Source organism: Ailuropoda melanoleuca, chromosome 8 (assembly GCF_002007445.2).
Source record: "Ailuropoda melanoleuca isolate Jingjing chromosome 8, ASM200744v2, whole genome shotgun sequence".
Classification (NCBI taxonomy): domain Eukaryota; kingdom Metazoa; phylum Chordata; class Mammalia; order Carnivora; family Ursidae; genus Ailuropoda; species Ailuropoda melanoleuca.
Window position 1 is genome coordinate 32,908,408 of NC_048225.1, and position 19,947 is coordinate 32,928,354.

Sequence of the window (19,947 nt, forward strand, 5' to 3'; positions counted from 1 at the left end):
GGTAAGACAGGAAATCCTTGCCTTCTTCCTGACCTTAAAGAGAAACTCTCAGTTTTTCACCAAGTATGATGTTAGTTGATGTTGTTTCATATATGGCCTTAACTATGTTGCAGTATGTTCCCTCTAACTGCACTTGTTGAGAGTTTTTATCATGAATTGATGTTGAAATTTGTCCTATGGTTTTTTCATCTATTGAGATGATCATATGATTTTTATCTTTGTTTTGTTGATGTGGTATATAATGTTGGTTGATTTGTGACTATTGAATCATTCTTGCATTCCCAGAATAAATTCCACATACTCATTGTGAGTGATCTTTTTAATATATTGTTGTATGTGGTTTGCTAGTATTTTTGCTGAGGATTTTTTTTTATTTAATGACGTATAAAAACAGATAAATATTGTCTTCATTGTTTATGAAGTGATGAGGAAATAAGGGAATAGAAACACACTTAAAAAATGTGATTCTAAATTCCCCACTGGGACCCAGACTCCCTCAAAACAAAGTAAAAAAAAAAAAAAGCAGAATATATGCAGAAAATGAATGTATATTAAATTTTCAGAATAAATATACTTGCATTTCTTGTTTTGAGCTATCCCACTTATAGCTAACTTTTTAAACAAACATTTATAAAGTATGTTAAAGTTTTCCAAGTACTTTCACTTAACTTTTTAAAAATATGATCCTCACAGAAAGTGTATAAAGGAGAAAGGAATTATTTTAACAAGACTTTACTCAAAGTTTTATTTTTTCAGAGTCTTCAAACCTCTGATCTGAACATATTCTTTTATTTTCATTCGTATGAAAGCTTTATTCTCAAAGCCCTATGCCAATACATCAAAGTTTCTCCTTTCCTCAAGGTTCCTAATATTAAAACTTAGTGACCTTTAGTTTCACTTTAGTTTCTGAATTTAAAAACTTGGGGGGCTTTGAATTTTCAATTCAACAGTGGCCTTGGAGAACATGTTATCACACTACTGTTTATACTCTTGGAAAATATAGGACATTACAGTTAGGACATTAGAATTATCTACCATATATTAAATATTTTTAAAAAATGCTTGTAGACCTATCAGTTCTAAGGGACAGGAACACAAAGATGTAGGTACAAAGAAGTATTTTTAATAATTAAAAGAAGGAAATGATATAAATATTTAATAAGAGATTGGCTAGGCAAATCTAGGTATATTCAATTAAATCTAATTATATGCAGGTAATGAAGATGATGTAAATGCACACTGACACAAAAAGGTATTCAGATTATGTTATGAAGTTTAAATGTAGATTATTAAATAGCTTGCAGAACATGGAAAAAAGTCCAGAAGGTTACACACCAAAATGTTTACAGAAGTTGCAGGTCTTCATGGTAAGATACATTTATTCTTCCTGTTTTCTTCTTTGTGTTTTCCTCTTTTTTTTTCTATTTTCTTTAAAAAATTTTTTATGTTATGTTAGTCACCATACAGTACATCATTAGTTTTTGATGTAGTGTTCCATGATTCATTATTTGCATATAACACCCAGCGCTCATTATAATACATGCCTTTTTTAATACCCATCACCATGCTAACCCATCCCCCTACACCCTCCCCTCTGAAACCCTCAGATTGCTTCCTGGAGTCCATAGTCTTTCAAGGTTCACCACCCTCTCTGATTCCCCCTTTCAGTTTTCCCTTCTTTCCCCTAATGTGCTCTGTGTTATTCCTTATGTTCCACATATGAGTGAAACCATATTATAATTGCCTTTCTCTGCTTGACTTATTTCACTTAGCATAATCTCCTCCAGTTCCATCCCTGTCAATTCTTCCTGATGACTGAATAATATTCCATTGATGAACCACATCTTCTTTATTCATTCATCTGTTGAAGTACATCTCAGTTCCTTCCACAGTTTGCCTATTGTGGACATTGCTGCTATGAACATTGGGGGGCATATGGCCTTTCTTTTCACTACATCTATATCTTTGGGGTAAATGCCTACACTGCCCAGAGCAATCTATACTTTCAATGCCATCCCTATCAAAATACCATTGGGATTTTCAAAGAGCTTGAATAAACAATCCTAAGATTTGTATGGAACCAGAAAAGACCCCAAATTGCCAAGGAAATGTTGAAAAAGAAAAACAAAGCTGGGGGCATCATGTTGCCTGATTTCATGCTATATTACAAAACAGTGATCACCAAGACAGCATGGTATTGGCACAAAACAGACACATAGATCAATGGAACATAACAGAGTCCCCAGAAAATGACCTTCAACTCTTTGGTCAACTAATCTTTGACAAATCAGGAAAAAATATCCAATGGAAAAAAGACAATCTCTTTAATAAGTGGTGCTGGGAAAATTGGACAGCTATATACAGAAGAATGAAACTGGACCATTCTCTTACACTATACACAAAGATAAACTCAAAATGGATGAAAAACCTCAATGTGAGACAGGAGTCCATCAAAATCATAGAGGAGAACATAGGTAGTAACCATTTTGACATCGGCCACAGCAACTTCTTTCAGGACCTGTCTCAAAGGCAAGTGAAACAAAAGCAAAAATGAACTTTTGGGACTTCATCAAGATAAAAAGCTTTTGCACAGGAAAAGAAACAGTTAAAAAAACTAAGAGGCAACCTGTGGAATGGGAAAAGATATTTGCAGATGACATTACAGATAAAGGCCTGGTATCCAAGATCTATAAATAATTTCTCAAACTCAACACTCAAAAATCTAATAACCCAGTCAAACAATGTGCAGAAGACATGAACAGACACTTCTCCAAAGAAGATATACAAGTGGCTAACAGGTACATGAAAAAATCTTCAACATCATTAGCCATCACTGAAATTCAAATCAAAACCTCACTGAGACACCACCTTATGCCAGTTAGAATGGCAACAATTAACAAGGCAGGAAACAACAGATGTTGGAGAGGATGTGGAAAAGGGGACCACTCATACATTGTTGGTGGGAATGCAAGTTGGTACAGCCACTTTGGAAAACAGCATGGAGGTTCCTCAAAAAGTTAAAAATAGAACTACCCTTGACCCAGGAATTGCACTACTAAGAGAAAGGAATTTTTATCATCATTTTGTTGCTGAGGAAACTGTGGGTTTAAGTTTCCACAACAGGTTTATAGCCCTACAATTGACAATGAAAAAGCAAGGACTTGAACCTGCCCTCTTCTCATGTTATCAATCTATTATATTTTTTCATAATAGCTCACTGTTATATGAGTGTTTGCTGATAACATTTGAACAAGAGATTTAGGGCAATTCATATCAGTATCCTATTGCTAGTATGTCAGAATTCAAACTAAAGCCTACCTTAATTGCTACTTACATAGTATAATTTTACTGTGGTGCCTTTTCTTCCTTATGCTTATGTATTATTTTCTCTTAGGAACTGAAGCACTTTGCAGACATTATCTAATTAAACCTCACAAATTTCCCTTTGAGGTGATATGGAGTAACTGTTAATCATTTTTCCCTTCTATATTTATATCTCTGTTAAGAGCTGCAGAGGGCTTAGTGAACTGATAGCTTATAATTGGCCTTCTTGAATTTAAAGGGGAAAAAAGCTCATACCACTAGGGCAGCCTGCATTAAATTTGTATAATACCAGTAGAAAAAGGAAAGCTTAGGAATTACATAACAATATAAAGTATGAGTCTGGATTCATACTGTGAGAGCTAATACCTGGAGAAAAATTCATCATTATTGCTGGCTATGGTAGAAGGCTTGTACTTTTGCATCATATTTTCCTTTTAATACAGATAAACAAGTACAAGAAAAACTTTTATGAAAACTCTTCAAATGTAGTGGACACTATGGAATTTCTTGACACATTAAAAACCATAATATGATTTCTTTAATAATCCAAAGAGTTTTTTAAAAATGCTTCATATTTAACCATCTTACATATTATTTTAAAACTACTGAATGACAACATACTTAACTTGGGAATATAATTACAAAGACCTAACTTGTTATTTAACTGCAAACACTCTTAAATATCTAGTTTACCATTTGATATCTAAATTCTGTCTATATATTATTGGGTTTGCTTGCTGCTTTTGTTCTAATGCAGATATTCCAAGAAATTCTCAGAAATCTATATTACTACTCCATTACATTCTCTGTTCTTCCTTTTTCTAATTCATCTTGTATTCCCTATTATTTATTATGTAAAAGTTCTTCAAGGTTATTGTATGCATTAAACCTGAATGTATTTGTCAACATATAAGACTTCAAGATAAAAACTGTACACTGCAATATTTAATTATGAACTTAAAGGTAATTATTTTGACACAAATAAATAAAATCCAACTCATTTGTGAGACTATTAAATAGCTTTAGTTTTTTGTCTTTTGATAGTCTTCAATATCTTAGAATGCTATCTCTACTTCCATTAGGTTCTTTTTCTATTTTTTTTTCCTATATACAAATAAGACTACCATATAACTGCCTATCTTAGTATTAAATTTTATTTCTACCTTCAGGTATACCTCTGTTTTATTATTTTCTTCTATATTTTTATTATATAGCTTATCATCTTTTCATAAACCCAAGTGTATTCATTAAACATACATACATAGAATTATAAGAACATAGCAAGAACAGATGGAATAGTCAAAGTAGGCAACTGGAAGAGGGTTTAATAAGTTTTCAAAGTTTATAAAAAAGATGGACAGGGGAGGAGCTTGGGAATATGGCAGAGTAGGAGGACCCTAAGCTCAATCTGTACCATGTTCACAAGTAGATATCACTCATATATCATATAAATAAATTGGAGAGTAATCTGATGACTGGCAGAACAAACTCCACAAGTAAATACAGAAAAGAAGCTGCATCTGAGAAGATAGAAAGGGCAGAAACATGGTCAGGAGATGGCTACAGGATGGAGGCAGCTGCATATGGAGGGGAGAGAAAATGTCCTTAGCCACTGGGGACCCACATGGAGGTTAATTCCTATAACATATGGCTTTGAAAGCCAGAGTGGCTGAATTCCATAAGTTTGTATAACCAGCTGGACATGGAGCCTGGAGCTTTAAAAGTCAGCAGACTCAGCACTGGGTGAACCAAGAGAGTGATGGAGAGCTGAGCTCCCATGCTTAAAGAGACAGCAACCTGCAGAGAGGGAACACAAAAAGAAAGTTTGCACAACACCTGGGGCAAAGAGGAGGAAGATCTGTTTGTACTGATTTTGGAGCTTGTTGATGGCCTTCTTTAGGAACAAAGGAGCTGGAAGCTGCCATTTTCCTCCCCACTCGCCAGCATAAAAACAAAGCCACTCATGGAAGATATTACCGCACAGATACTTGCTACCTAACTTGCTAGCATTGTGCACCTACACATTCTCCTGAGGACTTGCCCAATCTAAGCCTGTAGGCCTTGGCCCTGGGTTTAATGCAGATTTTTCTAATTCCACATGTTCATGCCTTGCCCAGCCACTACATGCAGATGCAGCACACCCCTAGCCACCACCACATGCCACACTCCCAGCCACAGTGCTTCAGGTAATTTGGACCAGGACTAGGGGCTCAGTTCAAATTTTGCTAACATCTCTGCCCAGCTCCTGACTCCTCCTGAGGTCATGCCTCCTCAGCTAGTCTCCCTGGATCTCAACACCAGAGAGCAAACACACCCACAACAGGCAGAGAGTCAGTTTAGTCTTCTGGACTGAAAGTGTTGGGGTTAATATAGAATAGAAACCAGCCATAATACCTGGTTTGCTAAAATGTAACACAGAGGCTGCTGAGGGCACAGAAGGTTTCAGAGAAGGGAGTAGGCCTTTGGAATGCCGAGGCCTATGTGACCACTCTGCCATTGAATGCTGCGGGGAGTTGCTTTCCTGAAGCTTTCCTGGCCGAAACAGTCACCCTGTGATCTAAGAGATGTAGGCATTGTCCCTTAGGCTATGTTTAGCAGAACTCATAGAACATGCCCAAATTAGCATATTGTATCTTTCCTGTAAACAGATCCTCCCAGTTTCAGTAAGATTACTTGCCACAACACATCATGTGCTTGAACAGTGATAAGGATTTGTGATTATCTTGAAGGACCAATAAAAGCAGGAGCAAAGAAGAGCAAAAGGTCTTGCCTCTGAACCTTGACCCCCTTGCCCTTTCCTCTTTCATGGCAAAGTTTGGAGAAATCTTTCATCTGTCGGTATAGGGATTGCTGGCCATTCCTGGCATGAAAGAAAAGGCAACTCATATACAACAGCAGGGTACAAGTAACACATGTAGGAGACATTCCTTGAAGTCCCAGGTTCAGGTCAATAAGGGACACTGCACTGCAGGGCACTAAAGGGCCTTATCTTCATAAAGATACTACTTTCTAGTGCACAAGACATAGCAATTTTCCCAATACACAGAAACAGACAGAGAGATGTAGACTACATGAGACAGAGGAATATGTCTCAAACGAAAGAATAGGACAAAATCAGAGCAGGAGATCTATGCAAAACAGAAATAGGTAATATACCTGATAGAGAATATAAAGTAATATACTCACTGGACTTCAGAAAATGGTGGTAAACATCAGTAAGACCCTTGACAAAGAAATAAAAAATAACATATCAGAGATGAAGAAGTCAATAAATGAAATTTAAAAAATGCAATAGATAGAATAAAAAGTAAACAACAGGAAGCAGAGGAATGTATATGTGACCTGAGGATACAGTAAAGGAAAGCAATCAAGCTGAACAGTTGGGAGACAAACAAATATTGCAAATTAGAATAAACTTAGGGAACTCAGCGACACCATCCAGCATAATAACATTTGCATTATAGGGATCCCAGAAGGAGAAGAGAGAGAAAAGGGGGCAGGAAATGTATTTAAAGAAATAATAGCTACAAACTTCCTGAATCTGGAGAGGGGAATAGAGATCCAGATTCAGGAAGCACAGAGATCCCCCAACAAATTCAACCCCAAGATGTCCAGGCCAAGAACAATAGTAATTAAAATGGCAAAAAAAAAGTGATAAAGAATTTTAAAAGATTGTAAGAGAACATAAAACAGTTACATACAAAGGAAACTCAGTGAGGCTATCAGCTGATTTTTCAGCAGAAAGTTTGAAGGCCAGAAGAGTGGTACAATATATTCAAAGTGCTGAAAGAAGAAAATCTGCAACCAAATATACTCTATCCAACAAGGCTATCATTCAGAATAGAATGAGAGATAGTTTCCCCCACACACAAAAGATAAAATAATTCATGACCACTAAACCAGCCCTACAAGAAAGGCTAAAGGGGGACTCTGTGAGTGAAAAACAAAAGCAGATAAGTAAAAGTATGAAAAGCAGGAAGCACAGAAGCAAAAGGAAATTATATATATATATATATATATAATTTTATTATTATATTTATTATATATTACATATTATTATTTTATCATTGTTTATTATATTATATATATAATATATATAATTGCAAATACTTAAACACTGAACACAGGAGCACCCAAGTACATAAAGCAGTATCAAACACAAAAGACCTAATCAATAGTAATAGAATAGTCGGGTATTTTAACCTCTCCCATACATCAAGGGATACCTCATCACATATAACCTCCCAAAACTGAAACAGAAATAAATAGAAAATTTGAACAGACTGATTATCAGTAAATAAATTGAATCAGTAATAAAAATTCCCAACAAACACAAGTCCAGGGCCACACAGCTTCAAAGGCAAATTCTACCTAGTTGAATCACCACACTTACCTGAAACTAATATATGTTAACTCTACTGGAATTAAAATAAATTAATAAAAAAATTGGACAAGGTCTTGGAAGGGGGATAAGAATAGCAGAGTAATCCAAGAATTATAAATTTAAGGTGACAATACCAACCTAGACCTAAAGAAAGGATAAGGAAGATAACAGTTACTAAAACCTGGAAAGTATGGTTCTTTGAAGAAGGCTGTGCTTTTTTTTTTTTTTTTTTTGGTACAGAGATGCTACAAACCTGTGAAAAACTAGCAGAAATGGCAACAAGGAGAGTAAACCTCTTAACTCCTTTTCTCCCACTCTCTGACCCCTGCTGGTGCCTTGTATTGAAAATTTACAGCAAAAGTCATAAGATAGAGAAGCTCATTGATAGATTCCATGTGAGTCATTCCTTTGGGACATGTAACATGATGTGGGAGGGCGGGGTGGGAATATGGAGCAGCAAATAGGATATATATAATACAATATATCTGTATTATCTAATGTATCTTTATGTCTTCTACCACTGACATGATTAAGCTGCTACATATTAAATGCATTTATCTTATGATTTACTCTTCCTTTGTTCTCCTTTATAATTCCTATGATATTTTTCTTCATATATTGAGATAAGTAGGTTATACAATCTATGAAATACTTTCACAGAATATAAAGAGAGTACCAGAAATTAGTAGGGTGGATAAGAAAAAACTACCATTTTGCAGAGAATTGACAAAACTACTATGTATAAATAATTTCAGGATATCAAGTTGAAGAATTTCTCTGGCTTTCAAATCTTCTAATGATCTAGACAATAATTGACAAGGCTTTGCTCTCATCACATGACCTCTCTCTCTCCAGTATGTTAATCATGATCTTTTGGTGACTTAACTCCATGGGGCTTTTTCTTCATCCTCTAGGTCTGATTTCTGTTTTGCCTTGCTCTCTATGCTTCAAATCGATTTCCTCTAGAATTCATAGAAAATACCTTGAGACTCTCAGGTTATTGATTCTTTACTCTTCTGAATCTTTTACAGCTGTATTATTTTTCTCACCCTGTAGCATGAAATTTCTACCTCTGCCAGCCATTGTACTAGTCTATTAGAGATGTCAATATTTCAGTCAACTGGATTCCATAATAGATTTGTCTTTTAGTTTTCAGTCCTCACATATGCAATTGAGAAACTATACTTGTTATTTGTCTTTGGGTCTCATCTCCATATTTGCCTTTACATTTTCCCCTCAGTATCACCAGGATGTAGAAACCTGAAAACTACATTTCTCATGCTTCCTTGACAGCCAATGGGAAGCAATAAATGAAGATATGAAGTGAGAGGAAGAAAGAAGTATTGTTTTTTCCTCCCTGGTTCTGTGGTAGTGTCCAGTAACAGCAATGGCAACTTCTTTCTTAGGCAGTGTGGTGCCAGTAAGAACAGCTGAAGGACCTCCCAGCAGCCTCACCCAGCAGCATAGTTCCCATGGAGTTTGTTCAGAGAGTGAACACATTAATCTCAGTAGCAGGGTCCATAGACTGGCTTCTGCAGTAACAATAACAGTAAATTCTTTTGGCAATCTGAGACTGAAAGACCTAATGAATACAATGGAATTATAGACTTCTGGCTCCTCCAAAGTTTTAGAGTGTTGATTCTTTTTTTTTAATGTTTTTTTATTGTATTATGTTAGTCACCATACAGTACATCCCTGGTTTCTGATATAAAGTTCGATGATTCATTAGTTGCATATAACACCTGGTGCACCATGCAATACGTGCCCTCCTTACTACCCATCACCAGTCTATCCCATTGCCCCACGCTCTCCCCCTCTGAAGCCCTCAGTTTGTTTCTCAGAGTCCATAGTCTCTCATGCTACATTCCCCCTTCTGATTACCCCCCCCTTTCTTTATCCCTTTCTTCCGCTACCGATCTTCCTAGTTCTTATGTTCCATAGATGAGAGAAATCATATGATAATTGTCTTTCTCTGATTGACTTGTTTCACTTAGCATTATCTCCTTCAGTGCCGTCCATGTTGCAGCAAATGTTGAGAACTCATTCTTTCTGTTAGCTGAATAATATTCCATTGTATATATGGACCACAAATTTTTAATCCAGTCATCTGTTGAAGGGCATCTCACTTCCTTCCACGATTTAGCTATTGTGGACAATGCTGCTATGAACATTGGGGTGCATATGGCCCTTCTCTTTACTACGTCTGTATCTTTGGGGTAAATACTCAGTAGTGCAATGGCTGGATCATAGGGGAGCTCAATTTTTAACTTTTTAATTNATTGTCTTTCTCTGCTTGACTTATTTCACTTAGCATTATCTCCTCCAGTGCCGTCCATGTTGCAGCAAATGTTGAGAATTCGTTCTTTCTGATAGCTGAGTAATATTCCATTGTATATATGGACCACAGCTTCTTAATCCAGTCATCTGTTGAAGGGCATCTCGGCTCCTTCCATGATTTGGCTATTGTGGACAATGCAGCTATGAACATTGGGGTGCATATGGCCCTTCTCTTTACTACGTCTGTATCTTTGGGGTAAACACCCAGTAGTGCAATGGCTGGGTCATAGGGTAGTTCAATTTTTAACTTTTTAAGGGACCTCCACACTGTTTTCTAGAGTGGCTGTACCAACTTGCATTCCCACCAACAATGTAGGAGGGATCCCCTTTCCCCATGTCCTCTCCAGCAATTGTTGTTTCTGGCCTTGTCAATTATTGCCATTCTAACTGGCGTAAGGTGGTATCTCAGTGTGGTTTTGATTTGAATTTCCCTGATGGCTAATGATTTTGAACATTTTTTCATGTGTCTGTTAGCCATTTGTATGTCTTCATTGGAAAAGTGTCTGTTCATATCTTCTGCCCATTTTATGATTTGTTTATTTGTTTCTCGTGTTTTGAGTTTGAGAAGTTCTTTGTAGATCTTGGATACCAGTCTTTTATCTGTAGCATCATTTGCAAATATCTCCATTCTGTGGGCTGCCTCTTAGTTTTTTTGATTCTTTCCTTGGCTGTGCAGAAGCTTTTTTTCATGATGAAGTCCCACAAGTTCATTTCATCTTTTGTTTCTCTTGCCTTTGTAGATGTGTCATGAAAAAGGTTGCATTGGCTGATGTCATAGAGGCTGCTACCTATGTTCTCCTCTAGGATTTTGATGGATTCCTGTCTCACAAGGAGGTCTTTCATCCATTTGGGTTTTATCTTTGTGTAGGGTGTGGNATTTGGAGTTTATTTTTGTGTATGGTGTGAGAGAGTGGTCAAGTTTCATTCTTTTGCATGTAGCTGTCCAATTTTCCCAGCACCATTTATTGAAGAGACTGTCTTTTTTCCACCGGATGTTTTTTCCTGCTTTATCAAAGATTAGTTGCCTAAAGAGCTGAGGGTACATTTCTGGGTTCTCTATTCTGTTCCATTCGTCTATGTGTCTGTTTTTGTGCCAGTACCATGCTGTCTTTGAGATCACAGCTTTGCAGTACAGCTCAAAATCCGGCTTTGTGATGCCCCCATCTTTGTTTTTCCTTTTCAACAGTTCCTTGGAGATTCGGGGCCTTTTCTGGTTCCATACAAATTTAAGGACTATTTGTTCCAGTTCTTTGAAAAATGTCCTCGGTATTTTGATCGGGATAGCATTGAAAGTGTAGATTGCTCTGGGTAGTATGGACATTTTAACTATGTTAATTCTTCCAATCCATGAGCATGGAATATTTTTCCATCTTTTTATGTCTTCCTCAATGTCTTTCAAGAGTGATTTATAGTTTCTAGAATATAGATCCTTTACGTCTCTGGTCAAGTTAATTCCAAGGAAAGTATGTTTTTTGGTGCTATTGTAAATGGGATGGATTCCCTAATTTCTCTTTCTTCAGTATCATTATTTGTGTATAGAAATGCAACTGATTTCTGAGCATTGATTGNCGTCTCTGGTTAAGTTAATTCCAAGGTAACGCATGGTTTTTGGTGTTATTGTAAATGGGATGGATTCCCTAATTTCTCTTTCTTCAGTCTCGTTATTCGTGTATAGAAATGCAACTGATTTCTGGGCATTGATTTTGTATCCTGCCACCTTACTGAATTGTTCTATAACTTCTAATAGTTTGGGAGTGGATTCTTTTGGGTTTTCCATATAGAGTATCATGTAATCTGTGAAGAGGGACAGTTTGACTTCTCCTTTGCCANTCATCTGCAAAGAGAGACAGTTTGACTTCTTCTTTGCCGATTTGGATACCTTTGATCCCTTTTTGTCTTCTGATTGCTGTTGCAAGGACTTCTAGTACTATGTTGAATAATAGTGGCGAGAGTGGGCATCCTTGTCGTGTTCCTGATCTTAAGGGAAAGGCTTCCAGCTTTTCCCCATTGAGAATAATATTTGCTGTAGGCTTTTTATGAGATTGAGGAGTATAGCCTCTATCCCTACACTCTGAAGGGTTGGACAGTTTGACTTCTCCTTTGCCAATTTGGATACCTTTGATCCCTTTTTGTCTTCTGATTGCTGTTGCAAGGACTTCTAGTACTATGTTGAATAATAGTGGTGAGAGTGGGCATCCTTGTCGTGTTCCTGATCTTAAGGGAAAGGCTTCCAGCTTTTCCCCATTGAGAATAATATTTGCTGTAGGCTTTTTATGAGATTGAGGAGTATAGCCTCTATCCCTACACTCTGAAGGGTTGAAATCAGGAAAGGATGCTGTATTTTGTCAAATGCTTTTTCTGCATCTATTGAGAGAATCATATGATTTTTGAATTTTTCTTTCTGGATACAATATAAGGTACTGATAGATTTGCGAATGTTGAACCACCATTGCATCCCAGGGATGAATCCCACTTGGTCATGATGGATAATCCTTTTCATGTACTGTTGGATTCTATTCGCCAGGATCTTGTTGAGGATTTTGGCGTCCATATTCATTAGGGAAATTGGTTTGTAATTCTCCTTTTTGATGGGGTCTTTGCCTGGTTTGGACATCAAGGTAATATTGGCCTCATAGAATGAGTTTCATAGCTTTCCTTCTGTTTCTATTATTGAAATAGCTTTAGGAGAACAGGTATTATTTCTTCTTTGAATGTTTGGTCGAATTCCCCAGGAAAACCGTCCGGGCCTGGAGTTTTGTTATTTGGAAGGTTGTTTATCGCTGACTCAATCTCTTCATAATTAATTGGCCTGTTTAAGAAATCTATTTCTTCCTGTTTCAGTCTTGGTAGTTTATAGGTTTCCAGGAGGGCTTCCATCTCTTCCAGATTGCTTAATTTATTGGCATAAAGCTGTCGATAGAAGTTTCTAATAATCCTTTCCAATTTCATTGGTGTTGATTGTGACCTCTTCTTTTTCATTCATAATTTTATTAATTTGGGTCCTTTCTCTTTTCTTTTGGATAAGTCTTGCCAGCGGTGTGTCAATTTTATTAATTCTCTCAAAGAACCAGCTTGTAGATCTGTTGATCTGCTCTACTGTACTCCTGGTTTCTAATTCATTGATTTCTCCTCTAATCTTGATCAACTGCTTCCTCGTGCGTGGATTAGGCCTGTCCCTCTGTTGCTGTTCCAGCTTCTTGAGGTGAGAATATAAAAACTGCATTTTAGATTTTTCTATTCTTTTGAGTGAGGCTTGGATGGCTATGTATTTCCCCCTTAGGACTGCCTTTGCAGTATCCCATAGGTTTTGGACCGTTGTGTTTTCATTCTCGTTGGTCTCCATAAATTGTTTAAATTGTTTTTTGATTTCCTGGTTTATCGAGTCATTCTTGAGCAGGATGGTTCTTAGCCTCCAAGTGTTTGAGTTTCTTCCAGGTTTTTCCTTGTGGTTGAGTTCCAATTTCAGAGCGTTGTGGTCTGAGAATATGCAGGGGATAATTTCAATCTTTTGGTATTGGCTGAGACCTGTTTTGTGTCCCAGAGCATGATCTATTCTTGAGAATGTTCCATGGGCATTTGAATAGAATGAGTATTCTTTGGTTCTGGGGTGTAGTGTTCTATATATATCTATGAGGTCCAACTTGTCGAGTATGGCATTCAAAGCTCTTGTTTCTTTGTTGATTTCTTGCTTAGGTGTTCTGTCTATTTCTGATAGTTGAGTGTTGATGTCCCCTGCTATTAACTTATTTTTATCTATATGTCTCTTTATTGTGGTGAAGAGTTGCCTTGTTTATCTTGCTGCTCCCCTGTTGGGGGCATATATATTTATAATTATCATATCCACTTGTTGGATACAACCTTTAAGAATAATATAGTGCTCCTCTCTGTCTCTAATATAGACTTTAGTTTAAAATCCAATCTGTCTGATATAAGAATTGCTACACCAGCCTTCTTTTGAGGTCCATTGGCATAAAATATGGTATTCCATCCCTTTACTTCAGTCTGAATGTATCTTTAGGTTCAAAATGAGTCTCTTGTAGACAGCAAATGGATGGGTCATGTCTTTTTATCCAATCTGCAACCCTCTGGCATTTTATGGGAGCATTTAGGCCATTTACATTGAGACTGATTATTGAGAGATATAATTTTAATGATGCCATGTTGCCAGTAAAGTTTTGTTTCTATAGAAAAAAGTGTTCTGTATCACTCTTGGGGCCTTTTTACTTTTATAGAACCCCCCTTAATATCTCCTGTAGGACTGGTTTCATGGTTACAAAATTAGCCATTAACTCGCAATTCTGGAAGGTCTTTATTTCTCCATCCATTCTGAATGACAACCTTGCTGGGTAAAGGATCCTTGGCTGCATGTTTTTGTCTGAAAGAGCTTTAAAAATGCCCCCTCCACCCCTTCTCTCATTCCTGGTCTGTGTAGACATGTCTGATGTAATTCTGATACCTTTGCCTTGGTATGTGAGAAATTTCTTTGTCCTGGCCTCTTTCAATACTCTATCCTTGGATCTAATATTTGTGAATTGCACTATGACGTGATGTGAGGTAGGTTTGTCATGGTTGAGCTTGGAAGGGGTCCTCTCTGCCTCTCGGACATGAATGTTTGTTTCCCTTGCTAAATTAGGGAAGTTTTCAGCTACAATTTGTTCAAATATCTCTTCTAGACCTCCGTTTTTCTCCACTCCCTTGGGGATGCCTATGATTCTGACATTGGAACGTTTCACTGAGTCAGTAATCTCCCATAACCTACATTCCTGAGCATGGATTTTTTTGAGTCCAGATTCTATTTTAGCTTTATCTTCTACTAAGCCATCCTCCAATTCACTGATACTTTCTTCTGCCTCATTCACCCTGGCCATCAGAGCCTCTAGTTTTGACTGCATTTGGCTCATATAATTTTTAATTTCTTCCAGATTCACTCTCATTTCCACCCTTAGAGATTCTATATTCTCATTAACATTTTCATTAGTACTGTTTTCAAGTCTACACATCATCTTGACCATTGTTACTCTAATTCCATTTCTGATAATTTGGTTATATCCATATCCATTAGTTCTGTGGCAGAGACCACAGACTCATTGTCTTTTCTTTGCTGGGAGGATTTCTCCTTCTCATCATTCTGATGAGGAGATGTTGCAGGGTTGTCCAGAGCCCAAATTATTGACCAGGACCCAGGCCGTGTGCCCTTGTTTTATAGGGATCTTAGGGATGTGGGCTTCTTGATTTTTCAACTTGCCTTCTGGGGGAGGGGTCTGCAGCACTGATACTCAGGCAACCCTGTTTGGGTAGAGTCTCCATGTCCCCTGGGAGTGGGTATGGGGATGGGCACACTCTGAGCCAGTATTTCCAGGCTTTTGTTCTCTGGCGACTTTCCCTGGCGGTTTGCTGTGCCTCTTCTGAGAGTCAGGGCAGAAGTAGCCGAATCTCAGCCTCTGTCTCAGAACAGAGGAATCATGGACCATTCTCCACTTATATTCTGGCCACTTTAACTCTGTTTCTGTTGGTGCTGCTCAACCCTGCAGAATCCTGGGATGTGTGCCCCACACCCGGCATCCCAGCCCTCACTTCCAGGGCCAGCGCATCTCTGTCCTTTGTGTTTCTAACACCACCAGCTGCCAGCCGCCCCCGTGTGCTCCGGAGCTCCCGGTCTCAGTCTGGTTCCAGTGATTGCACCAGAGCTCTGTTTCAGTCTGGTCATGCGTGTTCCCCGGCTCTCAGTCTCAGTCTGTTCTCTTGCATCTGCCGGTCCACGAGTCCTCCTGGTCCCCCGTGCGGGTGGCTACTGCTTCCTGGCGCCCAAACGTGGCAGCTCCCTCCCCCTTCCGTTTATCTTCTGATATCTGTGTGCAGTTTCATGGTTCCCACTTTGTATCTCAATACTCAGCACTGGGGATGTTCATTTGTAGAGATTCAGATGTATCTTCCTGTGTCTCAGGCTGATTCCGTGGATGTTCAGGCTGCTTTGGTACCTATCCAACTCGACTCAGGCGACCGGTTAAAAAAGTGGTCCCCTACTCCTCCGGCATCTTAACTCCCTCCAGCAAAAACCTTCTTGACATTAGTCTTAGCAACAATTTTTTTGGATCTGACACATGTTCTGGAAGGATTCTCAGTGCTCCACAAGGTTGCAGGTAGGGCAGAAGAGTATGCGCCTCAGTTCTGCTTTTGCTCAACAATGTTGATTCTAACAGTCACAAAACTCACAGATAGTCTAGAAGCCCCAGTGGCAAAGATTATTGTTTTGGGGGAACGTTCTTATTGTTTTTCTTTCCTTGGGAGAATATAGTGTTCCCTGCAGTTTTTCCATCACTGGGTTATCTCACTTTTTTCACTTACATCTTTCCAACACTTTTGTACCTAATTTTATACATTAAAATCCTTCTGAAATGCTTACAGTGATATTCTGACAGCATTTTGACAAATATACCTTTCTTTAATTATCCCTTTGACTATTTTTACTATATTTAAAATAAATTAAAAAATAAAATAAAATAAATTATTATATAGTGTGTCATTGTGTGATGTGAACAATTTAGTGTCTGTATCATTATATATGCTAAAGAACTTGAAGCAACTGTCTTCTCTTTGCTAACATCACATTGAAATACCATTTTATTTTCTCTCCCCTGTGAATCCTATTACACTACTTATCTCCTAAGTAGGTTAGTGTGTTTTCTTACTGTAGAGGTTTATTTTCCAGCACTCCCCAGATCAGGAAGTGCCTTTATGGCAAACCATCTGAGCATAAATTTATATTGAAATTATTATGTAATAATCATAATCTATGAAGACATCATTAAATACTAATAGTATAGCTAAAAAAAACCAAAATTAGCTTCTCTTCTTTAATAAATATGTGCACATGCAGATTTCCAAAATTCTCTCACCTTCATCTACTGTATTGTGGTATTCTTCCAATTTAGTGTTCTCTGAAATGACATTTTAAATATCCATATACCCTCATCTAGGTAAAAACTTAGTAGACTCTAATGTACATAAGAGTATCATGGGGAAAAATTATGGATAAAATATCTCCATAAAAAATAATTGGTGTGAATTCTCTCATTCTCATTTTTACAAATATGGTTAATGTAAATTTGCTACACCTGTAACTGTCCCATGTGTCTTACATATATTATAAATTTTGGTATGTGCTTTGTGGGATTTTATTATTCATAGAATATCACTACATCTATGTTTAAACTCATGTGGGTCCAAACATCAAGCAAGAGCAAGTCTTCTTTTGTAATTTGGATAACATCATAAAAATTTTGTTACATTTAGAAACCTAAACTGAGAAAGATTTTGCAAACACTGGTTTATATCCAAGCTGTTCTCCATAATTCACTTATTTATTCATTTTACTAACCATTATTCTGTTTCTATAGATTCCATTTGATTCCCTGATTCCTCACAAAATCCATCTTAAGCTCCATCTTATCTTATTGCTCTGCTATTTCAAGTCCTTTCATGGGTAAATAATAAATTGCTGCTCCTAGTAATGCTTGATATTCTACATCTTAGTCATTTTTCTCCCACATTATATAACTACAAATGGCACAATTTTGCCATTGTAATAGCAGTTAACTTACTTACAGCCGAATGCACAGCCATCACCATAAAGGAAATGTTCTATTACATAATGTATGCAAATAGAAAATCTAAGAGAATATTTTTATTGCTTCCTTTCCACATCTAATGATGTCATTCTTCCTACTTTTTACTGTTATATAAAAATGAGCATTTTTTCAGGGTCTAGTGTTTTATATAAGGAATTATTTTAGTATAACTCTTCTTTGACAGCATAGTTTATTTGAGATAAACCACAAACATTTTATGCAGATAGTGCAGTACTATACTTTTCACACAGAAATGCATTTTTCTCCAACATCTTCAAAGTTTACATTAACAATTTATTTTAACTAAAGGGTTCAATAACCTCTAGAAATTTTCTAAAAGTTAGGCAAAGATTATTTCACTTTATGTTGCATATTCTCAACTCCCTTGACCATACACCTACATAGTATAGAAAATGAATTTGCTTTATCTGCCATAGGCTAAATTCCTCAGTTATCCATCAGTCAGTAGTGTCACCAAACACTTACTTTTTCCAGTTAAATGCTTTTACAAGAAATTAAGTAAAAAGGAAAATAAAAGTAAAATTGTCTGTAGGAAATTTTCATAAAATATCATGTTAGTACAAAAAGCATATAAAGAGAAAAAACAATTTTTTCACACATAAATTAAAAATCAAGATTTCCAAACACTTGATTATGAAATTGTTAAAATATTGAAAAATGTGTTCAAAGAATATGCAAAATATTTCAATAACATAAGGATTTTAAGGTAAGTTAAGAAAGTTTCTGCCTATTTTTCATGACTAAAATTTCACTATCTGTCCATTAGTGCTGATCATTCTTTCTTTTACCCTATTAGTTACAAGAGGTGGATTTCCTGGCATAATACCTCAAATAGAATTCAATTTTTGTGAATTTTTCTAGTCTTGAAACTCTAGCAGTAGCTTTGAATTACTAAATTAGAGGCATTCTCTCTGAAAGATTCTGATTATAATTAATCACTCTTTCTGAATGCTCAGAGGTTTTGTTTTTTCATCCAAATCCATCATTTTCTAAGACCTAAAGATAGAGGTATTTCTTTTCTTTCTTTTTTTTTTTTTTGATAGAGGTATTTCTTATCTGCCTTCAAAAAAGACATAAAGGTCTTTTCTACCTTAAAAATATTTCTGAACTTGCATGTTTTTGGATGAAATATTTTAGTTCACTACAACATGGTAATCAGACTACCAGATTTAAATTTATGTCCTTCTAATACACACTATCATTGGTTTGTTATTACTCTCTCTAACCCTGATAGTCTCAACTGTGCAATGGGGATGAAAATAGACTTACATTTCAGTTTGTGACTAGGATCAGATGAGATAATGTATAGAAAATGCTTATCAGTGTATATTTAGTATTTTAAAAAGAGCATATTTAGTGTACATTAGCTCTAGGTAGTCTTAAAGTTATATCACTCTGATTTACATAACATTTTATTTTTTCATATACATACTCCAAATTTTGATGAATTATAAGCTCCTTGATGATAACTGTTCATCCTTTATTCAACTTTTAAATGTTTATCATTCCTAAAAATGTGCTCTGAATATCATTTTAATTAAACAAATACATATCTTTACATGTGTGGTATACCATAATTAGAACACACTATAAAATGTATGTATGAACATAATTCAATCAGCACTTTAACATCTCAGTAGTGAAAAGCTATTTGATTCAACTGGTTATGGATTATTTTAACAAGTGTAATATTTTGTCCCTTTAAGTTTGTCTTGACTACTTTTTAGTGATTTGCATGTAATTTAACAGAGCTTGAGCTACTAACTTTAGAACTACCACTGTGGACTCAAAGTGAATTCATTTATTTGGTGATGTGCATTACATATCTAATTATCATTTCTAGAAATGTATTGATATTTTCTTATGTTTTATTTAGATAAAGCTGACTATGTGATGGAAGCTTTTGTGGATATCATGTGAGTAGTAAATACTTTTTGGTCAGCTCTCTTCAGGAAATAGTGTAATATGCAAACTTATAAGTGCTCGTTTTGCAAGCACTCCATTATTTCATTGGGTTCAAATATTTTTGACACTCAAATTTTGAAGTCATTAATTTTATTTCTACCTGATTTTAAAGGCTTATTATTTATATTCACACAACCAATTTCTTTTGGTGTATGTGCCATTGTGTGTCTGGTATGTGTATTCCAGAACTGTCCAGATTTTTAGATTATATAAATTTTCACATTGCAGCATTATCTTTCTAGGGCTTTTTCCTAGTAGTATTCTTTTCACTATGTCTGGCTACTCTAA